This window comes from Choloepus didactylus, chromosome 18 (genome assembly GCF_015220235.1).
Source record: "Choloepus didactylus isolate mChoDid1 chromosome 18, mChoDid1.pri, whole genome shotgun sequence".
In the NCBI taxonomy this organism is placed as follows: domain Eukaryota; kingdom Metazoa; phylum Chordata; class Mammalia; order Pilosa; family Megalonychidae; genus Choloepus; species Choloepus didactylus.
In genome coordinates this window covers 60094582-60111652 of record NC_051324.1, presented here as the reverse complement: position 1 = coordinate 60111652, position 17071 = coordinate 60094582, and positions in this window count along the sequence as shown.

Genomic DNA, 17071 nt, shown 5'->3' with positions numbered 1-17071 from the left:
TCCTCTGCTCATGCACACAAGCACACACATTGCACACAGGGACACACCTTGCACACAAGGGCACACATCCATGCATGCAGGCACACACCTTGCACATAGGCACACACCTTGCACACAAACCCACCATTCACATGAACACACATCATGCACATGGGCACACACATTGCACACAAGCACACACCCATGCACACAGGCACACTCAAGCATGCACAGGCACACTTCTTGCCTCTGAGAAGGTGGCAAGTGAAGAGGCAGCACATTCTCCAAAAATAACACATTTTCAACGTTTCATAAAAGTAACATGTTGACGTCTGATGGGCGTTAAGGCTGTGCTGCAAGGAAGTGGAAGGAAGCAGGTGTAAAATTCAATGGAAACATCAGTGATTGGACAGTGAGATACACAGAGAAAATATTCAGCTGGATGTTCTTGAACCTCCTCCAGCCAAAGACTGGATCCAACCCTCAGGCTCCTTCCTCCTGATGTTAGGACTGTACCAGGTCTCCGCCTGCTGGGGTGAGTTCTGCTTTCGCCTTCTTGGGCAATAGACCTCACAGAACTGCCTGGGCAGCAGCCTCTGGTTGGGGATAATAATAATAACTCCATCAGTAGCTCCCACCTACCAAGCTATTTGTACTGGGTCTGGCACTGGGTCTGACTGAAGCCTCACACCCCTGGGATGCAGGGGCAATCATTATCCCCATTGTTCAGGTGAGGAAACTGAGGCTCGGGCAGCTTAAGGAGCTGGGGCAGGTGGCCCAGCTGTAAGTAATGGAGGCAGGGGTTGAGGCCAGCTCCAGTGGACTGTCAGCACTGGCTGTGCCTCATGATTGGCAGCGACTGGCTGCAGCCCCACCCTGACAGTCCGACTTGCATTATGCATCATTACAGAGCATCAGGCCCTTCCTAAGTGTCAACCCTTGAGGGACTCACCATCTGCAAGGAGAGATGGCTGTGGAAACAGATCATCCCCACAATTGTGTATTATGGGATCCCCGAGCGAGGACACGAGGGGCGGCCTTGGGGATTTACCACCTTGTGCGGTAAATGGTTTGTTCACCCACCTCTCCCTCTGCCCTGTGAGTTCCTGGGCTTTACTTCCCTCCTTATCTTCAGGGCCTGGCACAGCTAGTAGGTGCCCAGTGAACGTGTGCTGTTGCCAGCTTATTACCTTGGTCCGTGGCCTTTTTATGGGGCTGCAGGAGTGTGTCACACCAACACAATGCACGCTCACAGAAACACCCCTCCCATGCTCAGACACAGGCCCAATCGCACTGATGACACTCTACAACACAAGCCCAGACATTCACTGACACACAGACTCCCCCAAACCTCCCCCACGTATGTCTAAATTCCTAGGCAGACCCCCACACGTTCACACAGGCACGCGGGAGAAGCATTCTTAGACATCCGCGTGCAGCTACCTGTCCCCATTAACCAGCCCAAGGCAGCCGCCGCTCCGGGAGGGAGTGTCCCCCCCACACATACCACACACACACACACTTTGAGGTCACAAACACGTGGCTGTAAGGCTTACTGGACAGCTTCATCACATGCAGCTCCAGGAGTCCCTCCCGTGCCCAGGCCTGGCCACCCCACCTGAAGCGAACCCTCAGCTCTGAACCCCAGCCCCATCCTGGCCCCAGCCAGTGCCCCCCACTCAGAAAATCCTCTGAGCCCAGAGCCAGGCCAGAGGCAAAGGGAAATGAAGAATTCCACACTGCTGGTCTCGCTCTGATCACCCCACGGCTACAGTGGAAATGGGCTCTGGAGCCGACAGGAAGCGGGGCAGGCCCAGGGCAGCTTGGTCCCAAGGGAGAGGTGGGGGGGAGGCAGGACCGCCCTTCTCCCTCCCGCTGCCCTTTCCCCTGCTGCCTGTGGACCAGCGTCCTCTGCTGCAGCCTCATCATGATGGTTCTGTTCTAACAACTCCCAGCGGTCCTCTGGCTGCACATTTCAACCATACCTGGTGCTTGCAACGATCTGGCCTGTGTTATTTGATCCCGGGCAGACGTGAGGTTGGGTGACGGGCAACCCTGTCCCAACTAGACAGATGAGGACACCAAAGTTCAGAAAGATGGGTGACTTCCTCAAGGTCATAGAATTCACTGGCACTTGGTATTTGAGGACCTGGTGTTTCCGGCATGTTAGATTGAAGTGGGACTGAAGTTTAGTGGGGGAGTGGGCTATAGAGTCCCCCAAGCAGGAGACTCACAGCTGTGCTTGGAAACAAGAAAAAAAGATGGCGAGGAACACACAAAATACTAACAGTGGATGTGGGAGTGTGGGCATAAAACATTTTTATATTCTTTATATTTTCCAAATTTTCTATTACAAACATGTTTAATATTTATAATGAAAAAAATTACTAAACAGAGGGGGAACAGATAACAAAATGTGCTATATCCACACAATGGGAAGTTATTCAGTCATAAAAAGGAATGAAGTTCTGATACATGTGAAAACATGGATGAATCTTGAAAACGTCACACTAAATGAAATAAGCCAGACACAAAAGGACAAGTATTGTATGATTCCACTTAGACGAGGTACCTGGAATAGGGAAATTCACAACAACAGAAAGTAGGTTAAAGGTTACTGGGGGCTGGGGAGTGGGAGGGATGAGCAGGGAGTCATGACTTAATGGGTGCAGAGTTTTCTGTTTGAGGTGATGAAAAAGTTTTGGTAATGGATGGTGGTGAGGGGAGCACAACATTGAAAATGTAATTCATGCCATTGAATTGTATCCTTAAAATGGCAATTTTTGTTATATATATGTTACCACAATAAAATGTTTTAAAAATTAAAAGGATAAATGCACAAGAGTTCATCTTTAATGGTAGAACTTTAAGCTTTGGCAGGAAAGATGCTGGTGGTGGCGGGAGCAGGGGAGTTGATCGGGGTGGAGGGGATCCCAGACATGCTTGTATGGCATCCGTCCATCTGTCCTTCTGTAGGAATAGCCCCTGCCTTCCCTGGGGAACTGCCCCACCCATGGGAATTCCAATTTGAGGCCTCCTCAACTCTGTCCCTCCCTCTCCTTTCTCCTCCAGAACAACACACCAAGTGGAGGCTGCGTTGTGCAGAGGGTTGTGTGACCCTGCCTCTCCCCGCGCCTGCCTGGGGACCTTCTCCAGCCCTCTGCTAAAGCAGCATCTTTGAGTTGAGTCGAGGAAGGCTGAATGCAGATGGTGGAAGGGTGCCCTTTAGCATCCCTCCTCCCAGCCATGCTTCTGTCGTTACAATGGCCTGCAGGTTGCCCCGCTGCGGTGCTCTGCCCCTTCCTGAAGCCAACCTTGACTGACCAGCCCTGGCTCTGCTCATCAATCACCCAGGTGCCAGAGACCTTACTGGTTCAGCTCTATTTTGTGCCATGGACTACATTAATGCACACTGCCCTTGAGGTTGGGAGGTATCAGGCATCCCTGCTATGTGTAGATTGCAGATTCCTTGGGGACTGGGACCCTGTCCCCCGTTTCTTTTATATCTCACACCCTCTTCCGTAGTGATAGTGAGTGTCAGTCTACAGTAGAGTGATCATGAAATAATGAATAAATGAACAAATGAACACTGGATCCTGGAAGAATTGGATCTGACTTACTGATGGCTATAAACCCTGCCCTTGATTTTACCATCTTCAGGAGAGACAAGATGCTGAGTCCTCTATACTACATGATTTGAACTGGGGAGAGTGTTCTGAGCAGTCTAGTTATGTCTAGAATGATAGATAGATGATAGATAGATAGATAGATAAGATGATAGATAGATAGACAGAGATAGACAGACACCTAGCAAGTAGCTTGGAGGGACAGTCCCAATTTCAAATAACCTGTCCCATTGTCCTAAGTCCACTCATACATGTCAGGCAACATATATGTCTGTGCTCTGGCTGGGCCTGAGCTCACTATGAATGTATCCCACACCTGGGTCACCATCCCAGAAGCACCAGGGCACAGTAAAAGGCACTGAGCAAGCAGCAATGAGCAGCGTGGGCTCCGTCTTCGATGATCTCAAAGCCCCTATAAGGCCAGCCTGTGGTCAAAGCTCTAACAAAAGACTACATTGGGGTGTTTTACAACAGAAAGATGTTCCACACAAGGCACCACTACTAACACTGCTCAAAAGAAAGAAAGGAAAAGTAAGGAAGGAGAAAAGAAAGAAAAACAATCTCTTAGGATGTAGATAATGCCAGAATTAGAAAAATAATTCCAGATATTTTTAAAATAGCATTCTAAAGAGTCACCTCTGAACAGAGGCATTCTCAACATCTTTTTGGTTTGTTTTCATTGGAGTGATTTCTTGCTCCCTGATAAGGAAGGGTGAGTAGAGAGGTCCCACCTTGGAGTTCAGAGGGTCCCCCAGGAAATGCAATCCCTTGCACAGTTTTAGGAGCTGGCCACCACAGACCATTTCCTCCAGGTTGCATTTTCACAACTGTAGGTGCAAATAAATTTGCAAGAAGTGCTTGTAAACAAAGTCCTGACTGGCAGACATTGGATCACAGTGTATTTTTCCTGCATTCAGTGTGGAATGACAGTGGCCCAGCCAGATGTCTTTCCTTAAACTTGGGAGAGGCTCAAACCTGGGTTTACCTCTGGAAAACAGTAAGCCTGGGCTTAACACCTCAAAAAAAAAAAAAAAAAAAAGGAAAGAAAGAAAAAGAAAAGGAAAAGAGGCGACTAGCTCCATTTTACTGCAGAATTTCCATTTCATATAAAGTATGAGTGTGTAATATTCAATTTAACAAACCATGAGCATCTGGTATTAAGCCTCAGAATGAGAGGTGGCTGAGTTGGTTCCAGTCTTTGAGGAGCACAGTTTGTTGCGAATGACATGTAAGTATTTAAGTATGGGAGGGTGACATTTCTATATAAGTGCAAGGTATTTATTGAGTACTAACTATGTGCCAGCCATTGTACCAACCCGTTTAATCCTCACAACATTTTATAGATGAGGAAACTGAACACAGAGAGTTAGTAACTGGCTGGCTAGCAAGGTTGGGGCTGGGATTAAACCCAGGTTGCTGGCACCAGAGGCCATGCATTTAATCACTGTGCTGCAGAAGAGAGAAGAAAGTACTCAATGAGATAAGAGGCAACCAACTCATTGTTCCAGGGAAGGGATGGCTGAGGTTATCCTGAGATGTGGTGACATTCGAGCTGGATCTTGCAGAGATATTGTTTTGATTCCTTCTTTCCTCTGTTGATCAAGGGGGCACAGTCCATCCTAGTTTTCTGTGCAAATTTTGAAAAGGAAGCAAGTTCTCCCACTGATTGTCTTTAGAATTCTAAAGGATCATCCTGCAAAGCATTTATATGCTATATTGAGTTCAAGTTTGGAGAAAGGAGATTGAAAGGGTGTTGGGGACTTTAGAACAGCAGCAATTATGCCCAGTAGACCAAAAATGCCCATTAGGATTCTAAGCGTGAATTCAGTTTATTCACCAGCTGATTACAAAGCCCAGACACAACTGCTTTGATATTTATTTCAAACTCCTGTTTCAAAATTACCAACATAGCATGCTTTGGAACCCCACATTTGCTTTTTAAGATGTGCTGAACCTTGCCTCTCTGTGGTACTGACTCTGGAATCTTGTTTGCGCCCCCAACTCCCAGCTCCAGGGTCAAGGGCTACCCCAGTTTCCCCCAGTTTTTAGCCCCAGGGATGTGCCCGTCTGCCTCCCCAAGGCTGGGCACTCAGCGCCTACTGTGACTGGGGTGTAATACCACATGTCTCCAGCAGGGGGTGGCTGTCGGCTATGAGAGGGGGCAGCTGGGGTAGCATGGAGAGAACCCTGGGTTCTAGCTTAACTTGCCACTTACTGGCTCTGTGACCTCTCTTTCCTCACTTATAAAATGGATATAACACTCACTGCCCATCTTCCTCACAGAACTATGGGGGGAAATGTGAGGAGGAATGAGGACTTCCAGTGTGACTCAGAGGAGGGAGTTCCTGTCTGAGTTTCTCACAGCTCCTGTGGGCATTAAACAAACAAAAAACGAAAAAACAAAAAAAAGCCAATCACTCTGCAACTGATTTTGAGCATCATTCATTGTGCCAGGGGCTGTGAGGGATTCAGAAATTATTTCTACGTTCACATAAAAGGACTTTTACTAAAAGTTTAAAGCAAAATGGAACTATGAAGATGGGTGGGGTGGGGAGAGCCTCTCGCTCTCCTGATGGGCAGTAGAAGCCTCAGCCCTGCCCTGGGGAAGACAGTGAGGTGTAAAGCAGCAGCACATCCACCTCAGCCTATGGCTGGAAGTCTCTCCCACCCAATAACTCATCTCTTTCTCACACAACTTACTTTGCACATGGGGAAACTGAGGCACGGGGAGGGGGAGTGACTTGCCTAAGAACTTGGATTCCAAGAACTTCCTAGCTAGCTAATTGCAGAACCTGGGGTGGGGAGGGCGATGGAGGAAGTCAAGGGGCCCGAGCAGGCTGGGAGGGAGGGAGGGAGAAGGGAGGACCTTCCCCCCAGGCAGACAGAACCGAGGGCAGCGGCAGGCAGCCTTCTGCAGGAGTGCCCCCTGCTGGTCACCGAGAGTAAAGGAGCATGCTCTGCGCCGGAGGGGCTGTCCTCTGGCAGGATAAAACAGGAAGGAGCCCAAGGGGTCGCCCCAATGCCTTCACTTTGCACACGGCATACACAAGGGTCGGAGGAGGAAGTGCCTTGCTCAGGGGCTCCCAGCCAGCCCGCGGAATGAGGGTTTCCAGGCCGCCTGCCTCCCACGGAGCCCTCCTTCTCCCCTCCCCTCCCCTCCCACCCAGGACTCCTGAGCTCCGGAGCCCAGAGGGCTTCTGTCTGAAAAAAAGGACACCTCTTGGCACTGTGCCCTGCCAGCCACTGTTCCCCCTCTCCTCGGGGACTACAACCCCGGAGCTCTCCCTTCTCCCAAACCTTGCTTCCTCCAGGGACCCCAGAGCTTAAATGGCTCTCAGTGTGGGGACACGGCTTTGTCTGCTCATTGGCAAAATCTTGGGGACTAAGGAGAGACTTCCTTCTTTGGGATTCTCCACCCCATCCCCGTTCATCCCTACTCATCTTCATGGATAGAAACCTATTGATGAGTTAGTTACCTTTTTTTCTTTCCCACATGGAATTTGCCCAGCAGAGCATCTATGGCATGGACAGCCAGGATACCCGTGCTGGCTTTGCGGCTTTCCTTCCTAGCCCAGTGACCTTGGGCAAGTCACTTAAAATCTCACAGAGCCTCTGTTTCTCTGACTGTAAAATAGGGATAAAGCCACTCTTCAGGCTGGTTGTGAGGATTAAGTGAGCGAATGTGTGTGATGTGCCTGGCACTTAGTAGGTGCTCCAGAAACGGCAGGCTGGTTAGTCCCACAGCCGGGGAGCTATGGGCTGGTCGCTTTGGCCCCCTCCCTCTCCTGTTTGGCACCCTCCTTGCCAGGTATAAACCTTCCAACCCTTATCCTCCCCACCCCCACCGTGTGTTGTAAGCAGGATCAGGGAAGGGGCCACACAGGGAAAGGAGGATTCTGTTAGAAGACGGAAAAGGCTCAACAACTAGGCAAACAAGCCACATTGCCCACTAAAGCTTCTCCATGAACATGACTCCCATCTACCCTGGGCCTGCCTCTCTCACTTCCCTTTCCGTGCTGGCTTCCTCACCCTGCACTCTTTCTGCACCTTTCTGCCTCAGCTTCTATCAGCTCCTAGTTTCTGCTTCTTAGAACCTACAGCTGGCACAAGGCCCGTCATGGCCACAGTGACACCCTCACTGTGCCACAGCCGTTTGGCTTTGGGGCCCCGTGCATGGGTCTGAGGAAGAAAGAGGCAGCACCACTGTCACCAGGACCTGGCAAAAGGCTGTGGACCAGCTGGGGATGCCCCCTGAGGATCAGGTGTCCACCCCTGGTCCAGTTGGCTATGGCTGTGGGGACAGGGAGTGTACTGTGAAGACATGATTTGTACTTCTTCTGGTAGAATAAGCGTCCAATAAACATTGATGTCAATAATAATATTTGAACTCATTTGGAAATTCATTTGAAATTCATTAGAAAAGGAAACAATCTCTTGTGACCTATTTTATGTGGTGAATAATTGCCTCTACCTGCAAAGATCTCATGCCAAATCATCTGTTTTGTAAACCCAGATTTTTATGGACTGGATCTTTGTGAAGCTTGACATACCCATTCTCTTGTTACAACAATTAGGGTTCCATGCTCAATGTCCCCTAACTTTGACTGATGTTCCTTTTTCCCTAAACTATGGTGTTATATTAAAATAAAAATTTTAAAAGAAGTCCTGGTTTCTCTTATGCAAGCTCCAGCTAGACATCCCAATTGGCCACAGCATGCCATGCCCTTACCAAAAGTAGTCCCCAAATACCTAGGTCCCTACCTGAGATTCTATAAAAGATGCACTCACTAAGCTCTATCTTTCAGAAACTTAAATCTACTAGAATGTTCCTATACCAGACTAGTCCTAAAACCCAGAGGCAACAGCCTCTTTAAGATCAACTATCAGTTGTGGCCCCTTCCCCATACTGTTGACACCCCCTTTCAATATGAACAAGTTGGGGTGCTCACTGCCTAGACACCACTGAAGATGGAGAAAGAGATTTAATGAGAGGAAGAAGTAGCAACAAACAAGATAAGACTGAACAAAGGTCTATGAACACTGAAACTTTATATAATTATACACATATTTTTTTGAATGCTGGAGTGTTGGAATGCTTGGAAGGAGGTAAAGGACATGGTGGAACAGTAGCCTATAGCATCCTTTGGGATTTGCTCTGTAGCTGCTCATTGAATTGTGCCTTGAAGGTCTTCACCTTTCTGTATACACCTTGTATTGCATAATAAGGAAAGAACTGAAATTGTGGAACTGTAACTCATAACAATTTTTTAAATTACCTATGTAACTGCTTGTCGAGTTGTACATCGCGAGATGACACCTTTCTGTATGTACATTATATTTTACAATAATGGAAATGGCTGAAGTTGTGGAACTGTGACCCATGACATTCTTTGAGATTTGCCCTCTACTTGTGAAATCGTACATTGAAAGCTATCACTGTTATGTATATATGTTAAAATTCACAATTAAAAAAAAAAAAAGTCCTATACCCCTTTTCATCAGGAAGAAGTTAGAATGGTCATTGCCCAAATATCCCTGAAGACTGAGAAAATGATCAAATGAGAGGGAGAGGGTTGTAACCCAGAAGTTAAGATTTAACAAATGATTACGATCACTGAATCATTTTATAGATATTTCTTTTCACTTTCTAGTGTAGTAGAACAGCCAGAAGGAAGTGTCTGAAATTGTGGAGCTGTAACCCATACAATACTTTGAAATTTGCTCTATAACTACCTGTTAAACTGTAATTTGAAATTTATCACTTTTCTGTATACATGTTATATTTCACAATAAAAAAATTAAAAAAAAAAAAAAAAGGAGTCCTGGTCCCCACTTGTTCTGGTTTGCTAATGCTGCCAGAATGCAAAATACCAGAAACGGATTGACCTTTATAAAAGGGGGCTTATTTGGTTACACAGTTACAATCTTAAGGCCATAACCTGTCCAAGATAAGGCATCAACAATCGGGTACCTTCTCTGGAGGCTGGCCAAAGGCGTCTGGAAAACGTCTGTTAGCTGGGAAGGCACGTGGCTGGCATCTGCTCTGGAGTTCTGGTTTCAAAATGGTTTTCTCCCACGATGTTCCTCTCTAGATGTCTGCTTTCTCCTGGGTTGCATTCTCCAAAATGTCTCTGTAAGCTGCAGCTCCTCCAAAATATCACTCTCAGTTGCTCTCGGGGCGTTTTGTCCTCTCTCAGCTCCTGTGCATTCTTCAATGTCCCTTGTGGCTGCAGCAAGCAGTGAGCTCCTATCTGAGCTTTTTATATGGCTCTAGTGATTTAATTCAGACCCACCCTGAATGGGTGGGGTAACACCCCCATGGAAATTATCCAATCAAGGTCTTGTCCACAGTTGATTAAGTCACATCTCCATGAAAACAATCAATAGGCTCCAAAATCTTATCAACACTAATATGACTGGCCCCATAAGATTGCATGAAAGAACATGGCGTTTTGGGGGACATAATACATTCACACTGACACACCACTCCCCTCCCTCCCCTTTCCTGCCTGGTCCCCCCCCACACACACACACACACAGGCCTCCTCCTCCCACACCTCCTCACACACACACCCCCAGCACCTCCAATTACTGATCCAATGCAGCAAGGAGAGCAAAAGCCCAAATCTTCACTAAAATACCTCTAGGAGGAAACAAACAGCAGAACCTGAGGTAAGACAAAGGCTTCTGTTCCGCATTGCCCTTCCCACTACTGCTGGGAGAAGCAGAGATGGGGCAGAAAATGCATGGTGTCCTCCCCCCTCAGCACAGGCCTGGAGTTACAGCAGGACCCATGCCCTGCCCTAGGTGGAGGTCTTGGACAGATGTGGTGTACACGTAACAAAGGCTGGCGAGGCCCCTCTAAGAGATTTAGAAAAGGAGCTTTCTCCTCCAGGCACTTTACTTTCAACTATCAGAAAACAGCACCACGAATATGCAAACCTGCCCTGCCTGTGATAGGAATGTGCCTTTTACGAGGGGTGCCCTTGTGCAGTGCACAACCTACACAATGGTGCATGTCAGTCCTCTGCTCCACGAGGGAGACTGTCACGCCACCTCTAAAGCTGACCCTAATCTGCCCATTCTCAGTGGGGACGCCACATTCCTGTGCACCCTGACTCAGCCCTTTGCAGTCACCTGAGACCCCTGGCTTCAGCATAAGGTGGCTATGGATTCACAGCACTTACTAGGACTGTGAGCTCGGGCCTCAGGCCCCTCATTTATGAAGTGAGGGTGGTGCCAGCTCACGCATGCGGCTCTAGTGATTAGATGTAGAAAACAATGTAAAGCACCAAGGCCAGAGCTTGGCACCTGCTGAGTCCTGAATAAACATCAGTCCCACACCTCCCTCCCCCAATTTTTTTTTTCTCATTTATACCCCAAACCCTGCCTAAGGAATGCCAGCATTTGGGGCCATGGGTCAGTTGTCCCTCCAGCCCCCTCATTACAAGTGGAGTTGGATGATACACACATGGGGTGGGAATCATTTTGGTGTAAGGTGGAACCAATGGTATGAGAAATACTTGCAAGAGTCCTGTGCCAAGTTCTTCCTAAAGTGAAGGGACATTTTACAAACTGAAATTCTTCTCCCTTGATTTTTTTATGTGCACATCTGGCTTTTCATTTACTCCAGGGGTTTGCTGAGGGGCACTCCTCCATGTTAGAAGGACACAGACCAGCTGGTGGCATCCGACCAAAGTATCCCTGGGCAACCCCGCTCACCTCCACCCAGGAGGCCAATCGTTCTCTCCACTGTGGGTTCCATTTTATCAACAAATTGCCCCCAAGTATTGAGCATTTATCAGGTGTCGAGCACTGTGGTAATTCATCTCATAATCTTATTTATTATTCCCAATTTCTTCAGAAATTGATATTACAATGACCACCAGGACTTGCTAATTGTTGACATTTGCAGTATTACAGACTTTTCTTCATCTTATCAATGCAATAAAACACAAAGATATACGGAGCATGAACCTGCTCTTCGCCCTTGAAACTCCATTTTCACATAGAAATACAAAGAACAATCTCAAGTGAACTTCCTTCTGGGTATAGGAGAAAGAGAAGCCAGACTCCGCCCCAGTTCTGAGAGCCCCACTCATGACCACCGTCCCCCACCATGAGGCCCCGGCTCTCCCTGGGATCCGCAGTTAGAATTTCAATGCCCCGTTCCCCCTGTACCCTCTTGTGCTTCGCCCATGGGAAGAAGATGAGGATTCAATTTTGAGGTGAATTTCAAGATTTGTAGTGAGGCTTTGCCAATTGCCCCCACCCCACTCCCCCACCACTCAGTCAGTGTCTCTCCAGCTGCCATTCCTGGAAGCCCCAGCAGGTGTCACTGTGGCCCCAACCATCCTCACAGGCCCGGTCCCGGCTCAGTGGGCCCTGCACCCATGAGGCCTGGGGGCTCCCAGTGGCCCCAGAGGTGGGAACTTTCCTCTGAGGAGCCCACAGGGAGGGTCCTGTCCCAGAGAGAAAGCCCCTGTCTCCATTTCACTGTCTCCTGGGACTGCAGTTCAGGGAAGGGAGTCAACCTCATGGGCAGGGGCTGGGCAGGGGGACAGAGGGTGGAGGGTGAAGGGGGCAGAGGAGCCTAGGCCCTCCTCTGTTCCCTCCAACCCAGCTGGGTCTCCTTCCCTCACACTTAGAGAGACACACAGTCACAGCTTCAGGGACAAATCTCAGTGACTGCCGAGGGCTGAGCCACTCTGGGTCAGGGACCACTACTCTGATGAGGAGACAGAAGGCACCAAGGGGGCTGTCAGTCAGGGAAGGCTACCTGGAGGAGGCAAGCGTGAACCATGAGTGAGGACTAAAAAGGACGAGGGGGTCTGGAGGCCAATCTGGGGATTTGGTGCTGTCTGGGGGAGGGGTGCTGACAGGTGAGTGCTTCTGTGGTTGGGGTGGGCTTCCACGGACTCTCCCCCCAGAAGCCAGAGAAGCAGAGGCCATGGATTAGGAGGGTGCATGGGGGTTGGGGGTGGGGGAGCCCTGAGGAGCTGGCATAGGGTAATGAATGAATAACGAGACTGCTGAGGGGCAGAAGGAGGCCCTCCAGGTTAAAATCTGTGGGTTCCTCTGGCTGGGGGAAGGGGGTGTGGTGGAGGAGAGGGATGGGGAGGAGCAGGCAGGAAGGACCCTACCTGTGCCAAGCCTGAAGGTCTTGGCTGAGCTCCTAATTACAGACCACCAGGTGTGTTTGCTCCCTTGAGCCCTTGGCCTTTCTTAGGATGAAAAGTCAGTGACAGGCCAGGAGATGGGCTTTTCCATTAAAGGGGCCCAACTCCTCCTGTTGTAAAGCTCAACCACGGCAGAACTTCCTTAGGGCCCATCTCTCTTCCCCCGACACATGCCCTGCTGCTTCCCCACCTTCCCCGCCTGCAGCCCTCCCCCAGAGTCACCACTCGTCCCCCGTCCGTCCCCCCATCCCTCCCGCCACTGCCCAGGACACCACCGTCCTGACCCCACCCCCATTTCCCTCTCTTTCCCCCTCTGGTCTGGGAGGATTTGGAAGAGCTGACAAATCTGCCCTCGGTTATCACCTCATGGGAACTGGCCCTTCCGGAAGCAAGCATTGACACCCGGGGTGGGGCCTGGCCCAGGATGGGGACAGAAAAGACTTGAAAGTAGTAAAGAAACAAACAAACAACAACAACAAAGTAAACACGCTTTGGCAGGAATGAGATGCAAAGCCGTTTGGAGGAAAAGCAAGCTTCCCCAACAGAAGCCCCCAACAGATCCTAGTGAGTTGCCTTGCCCTGCTCCTTCGGGAGCCGTTCTCGGTATGCCGGCTTGCATGGGAAACATTTCTGTGCACACTCATACATGCAGTCAGAGATTTCTCAGAAGGTACAGTGATTCCTCAATGGAGTCCAGAATTGGCCCTCTACTGGGCCATTTCACACACTCCCCTCGTTCACGCCCAGGGTGATCCCATGGGACAGCAAGAGGAAGCAAGCTGCCCTCTGCACCAGGCAGGAAATAGGAGCCTTCGGCTCAGGAGAGCCTCCAGCAGTGCTCCCGAGGGTGCGGGTGAAGCCAGCCCACCAGCAGGGAAACTGGGCTGGGCTGGCTGTCCATTTCTTCCTAACACAGACACTCTGATTCTTCTTGGGTGGCTGGTAGTGCTGGCAGGACTAGAACTCAGATCCCTATGGCATGGCAGAGGACCAAAAGAAAACTGCTTTCTCTCTAATCTGACAGAAACATGAGAAATAGAAATTGCCATTTGTTTCAGACGGCGAAAGAACCCAATGTTGAAGGAGCCCTTACCCAGGGAGCTCACACTCAGGTGAAATAAATTGTCCTGGCTCCAGAACCCCTTCTGCACACACGCAGCTGAGGAGGATGTAGTTTCAAGTTTACTGGCAGCCCCTGTGCTGAGTGCACCATCTCGCAGCTCAGCAGCGGACCTCTCTATCGTCAGCCAGAGCCCTGGAGACTGGAGCCCTTACCTTCTGTTTACTCTCGTGGTTGGGCCATGGACTCCTCAAGGAAACATGAACACAGTCACTGACCCTGCTCCAAGAGGACTGTCCCCGCCTGCCAGGGCAGAGCCTAGAGCCTCCTGCACCCACTCTAGGACCTCTGACAACGACAGGGGGTGGAGGTGCAGAGTGCAGGTGGAGGGACACTACAGTTCCCAGCCCACTCCTCCTGCAACCTAGAAGCCTAGACACCCCCAGACCCTGATGGCCCCCAGAACCAACAGAAATACTTTTCCATGGACATGCTCATTTGGATTCCCCTGGCTCCCTGCCCCTGCCAACCTCTGCCAGCTTCCTGGGGCCTCTGACTGGTGAGTTTCACCCCAGAGGTGGCTGTGGGCATTTCAGTGACCAGAGCCACTGACTTTCGGAGTCCTTTCCCCATCACTCTATAGCCCAATCTCGCCCATCCATAACCCCCAGGAGCAGGGGCAGGGCTGAGGGGCCAGGGGCTTGCTTTCGGGAGCAGCAGAGGGCGGGGGCTGGGGGCTCCCCTAACTGCAGAGGCTAGCCTTACACACCCAGCAACACATGTCCCCCTTTATGGCCGGGGCTTTCTCTCAGTGCTTAAAGGCAACTGTGAAAAGAGCAGGGCTGATTCTGGCCGCCCAGCCGTCTCCTGGCAACAGGCCTGGCAGGAGGTCTTTCTTTCTACTCCCCCCACAACCTCCCTTCTCTCCTCCACCACCCCCCTGCTTCTTTTCCCCCCTGTGTCTTGTGTTGTGTATCATTAAAACTTCCCTCCCAGCCACTTCCCAGCCAACAACCAGGCCCTTCTGGGGCCAGTTTCCTCAGAGCAGCTCAGCCAGCCCTGGGGGGCTGGGGGCTCTGAGGGGTCGAGCCCTCAGAGATGAGGCTTTGTGTTCTGGAACCAAGGCTTAAACTCAAGTTGGCAACCTTCCGCGCGTTCACGAGGGGCGGTCTCTTGTAGAGAACCCCCCCCCAACCCTACACCTCTTCCTTCTCTCCTTTTCTGCCCCCCTCCTTCTGCAGCATCTCAGTCTCTTTCTTCTGTCAGCACCTTCAGCCCTCCAGTGGTGCCGCTGGACCCTGCTGGCCCTGCCAAGGCCTCACGGGGCTGGGCACAAACAGCCCCGCACCTGGGAAGCCAGGCCTCTGCAGAAGGCTGGAGCCAGCTCTCGCCCAGTGCCCTGGTGGGCAACAGGGACCAGGGGAGACGGGCCATCCTATCGATGAGTGCAAGACCAGGCGTGCTCATCTGGCCACTTCCACCTAGTAGGACGCTGGGTCCCTGAGCGGGCACGTACCTTGCCCCAGCCACTCAGGGAAAGCTGGGGCTGGAACCTTGCTTTCCTGTCCGCCTTGTGTGTGGCTTTTTACATTCCATACCAGAGGGAAACAGGGGGCTCCCTGAGGCCAATGTGCCTTCTGAGGCCTGACCTGCTCATCTCTGGAGCCACGTCTGATGGCATCTGAACTTGACCTGGCCACCCTCAGGCTCTCCCCTTCCCCCACATAGAAAGCCTCAGAGAGGCCCAGGCCCTTGCCCAGCCCCTCTGCACAGTCACCCAATCACTCAATCTCTGATATGATACCTTGAGAGAAGAACGAGGCTGGGGATGAATCTCAGCTCGTGGCCCAGTGGCTTCCAGATGCAACTCCAGTCCCCCACACTCCATTCTGCCAGCTCCAGCCTAGCTCACCCCTGGGCCCCAGCCAACCAGGTTGCAGGTGCAGGCCACCAAGGAAATGCTCAGACCATGCAAGCTGGCACTTGCAAGGCACCCCTGTCTGCAAGCAAGCAGTTCTGATGTACCTGTAAGCCAGTGTCTCCCAGGCCACCTTGACTCCATAACTGCATGCATCCTGTCCTCCTATTTTCTTAACACTTTTCTTTACATTGATCTGCCTTGTTCTTAATAACTTCAATTATCAAGGAAACTATAGATTACTATGATTTTCAACATTGTAAATGTGTGACCTTCTCTCCTTATTAGAAAAGGATCTTAGTCATGTGGGAGAGAAATTTAAGACAAATGAGCACTGGACTTGCTTCTTGACAGTCCTTGGAAGGATTGAAGGAGAACGGTGGAGGGAGTAAGAACGAATGGGCTTTCTCGCAGTGCGATTCAAAGTTCTTTCACACCACACCTGTGTCCCAGCTAACTTCATCTCATGGGGCACCCGTCGTCCTCTCTAGCCTCTGGAAAGCATTGGCCATGGAAATACTCTCAAAATTCCAACCTTTGGCCAAACTATATTTCAGGATTTCTTAGATCCTAGAGCAGAAAAACAAATAAAATAAATTACAAAAAAATGTATTTTGATTACACCATGTACCCTGATTGGGGATTCAGAAACTATGATTTCCCATCTTACCATCTCTCTCAATACACAGAGCCAAAGACAGAGGGGTCTGGGGTGGATGGAGGTAGTGTTTAGGGGATGAGGGGAAGAAAGCCTCCCAGGCCAAGCAGGGCAGGACCACTAGGAACAACCAAAAATTCTCTTTTATGGATCCTCGAACACTAGACCGCCTGGTCAGGATTTTGCCACTCTTCTGGTCACAAGCTAAGATTCTTCTGGTCTTTGGGAACCACGAGTATTATATACCATATGCCCCAGGCTCTTTGGACGAAAGATGCCATCTGACCCTGTGAGCTGTGGAATTAGTATACCTGTTTGCCAGGTAAGGAAACAAACATAGAGAGGGCTAAATAACTTGCTCATAGTTACAGCTAAGAAGGAAAGGAGCCAAGATTTGAACACAATACTTTCGGAGCACAGAGAGTATGGTCTCCCCACTGCATTCCTCCGACCCCCCCAAACTGCAGAGGCTTTTGGTGGGTGGAGACTAAACCTTCCAGAGAAACTGTCCCTTAGGTCAAAGGGTGAGGCAGATATGCAGAAGCCTGAAAATGGGTGGGAGGCAGAATGCAACCCTCCATCCCCAGACAAGCCTTCCACTAGCCCCTCCAGTGGTGTCCTTAGCAAGTGTTTGTGGGCCGGGGGAGCCAA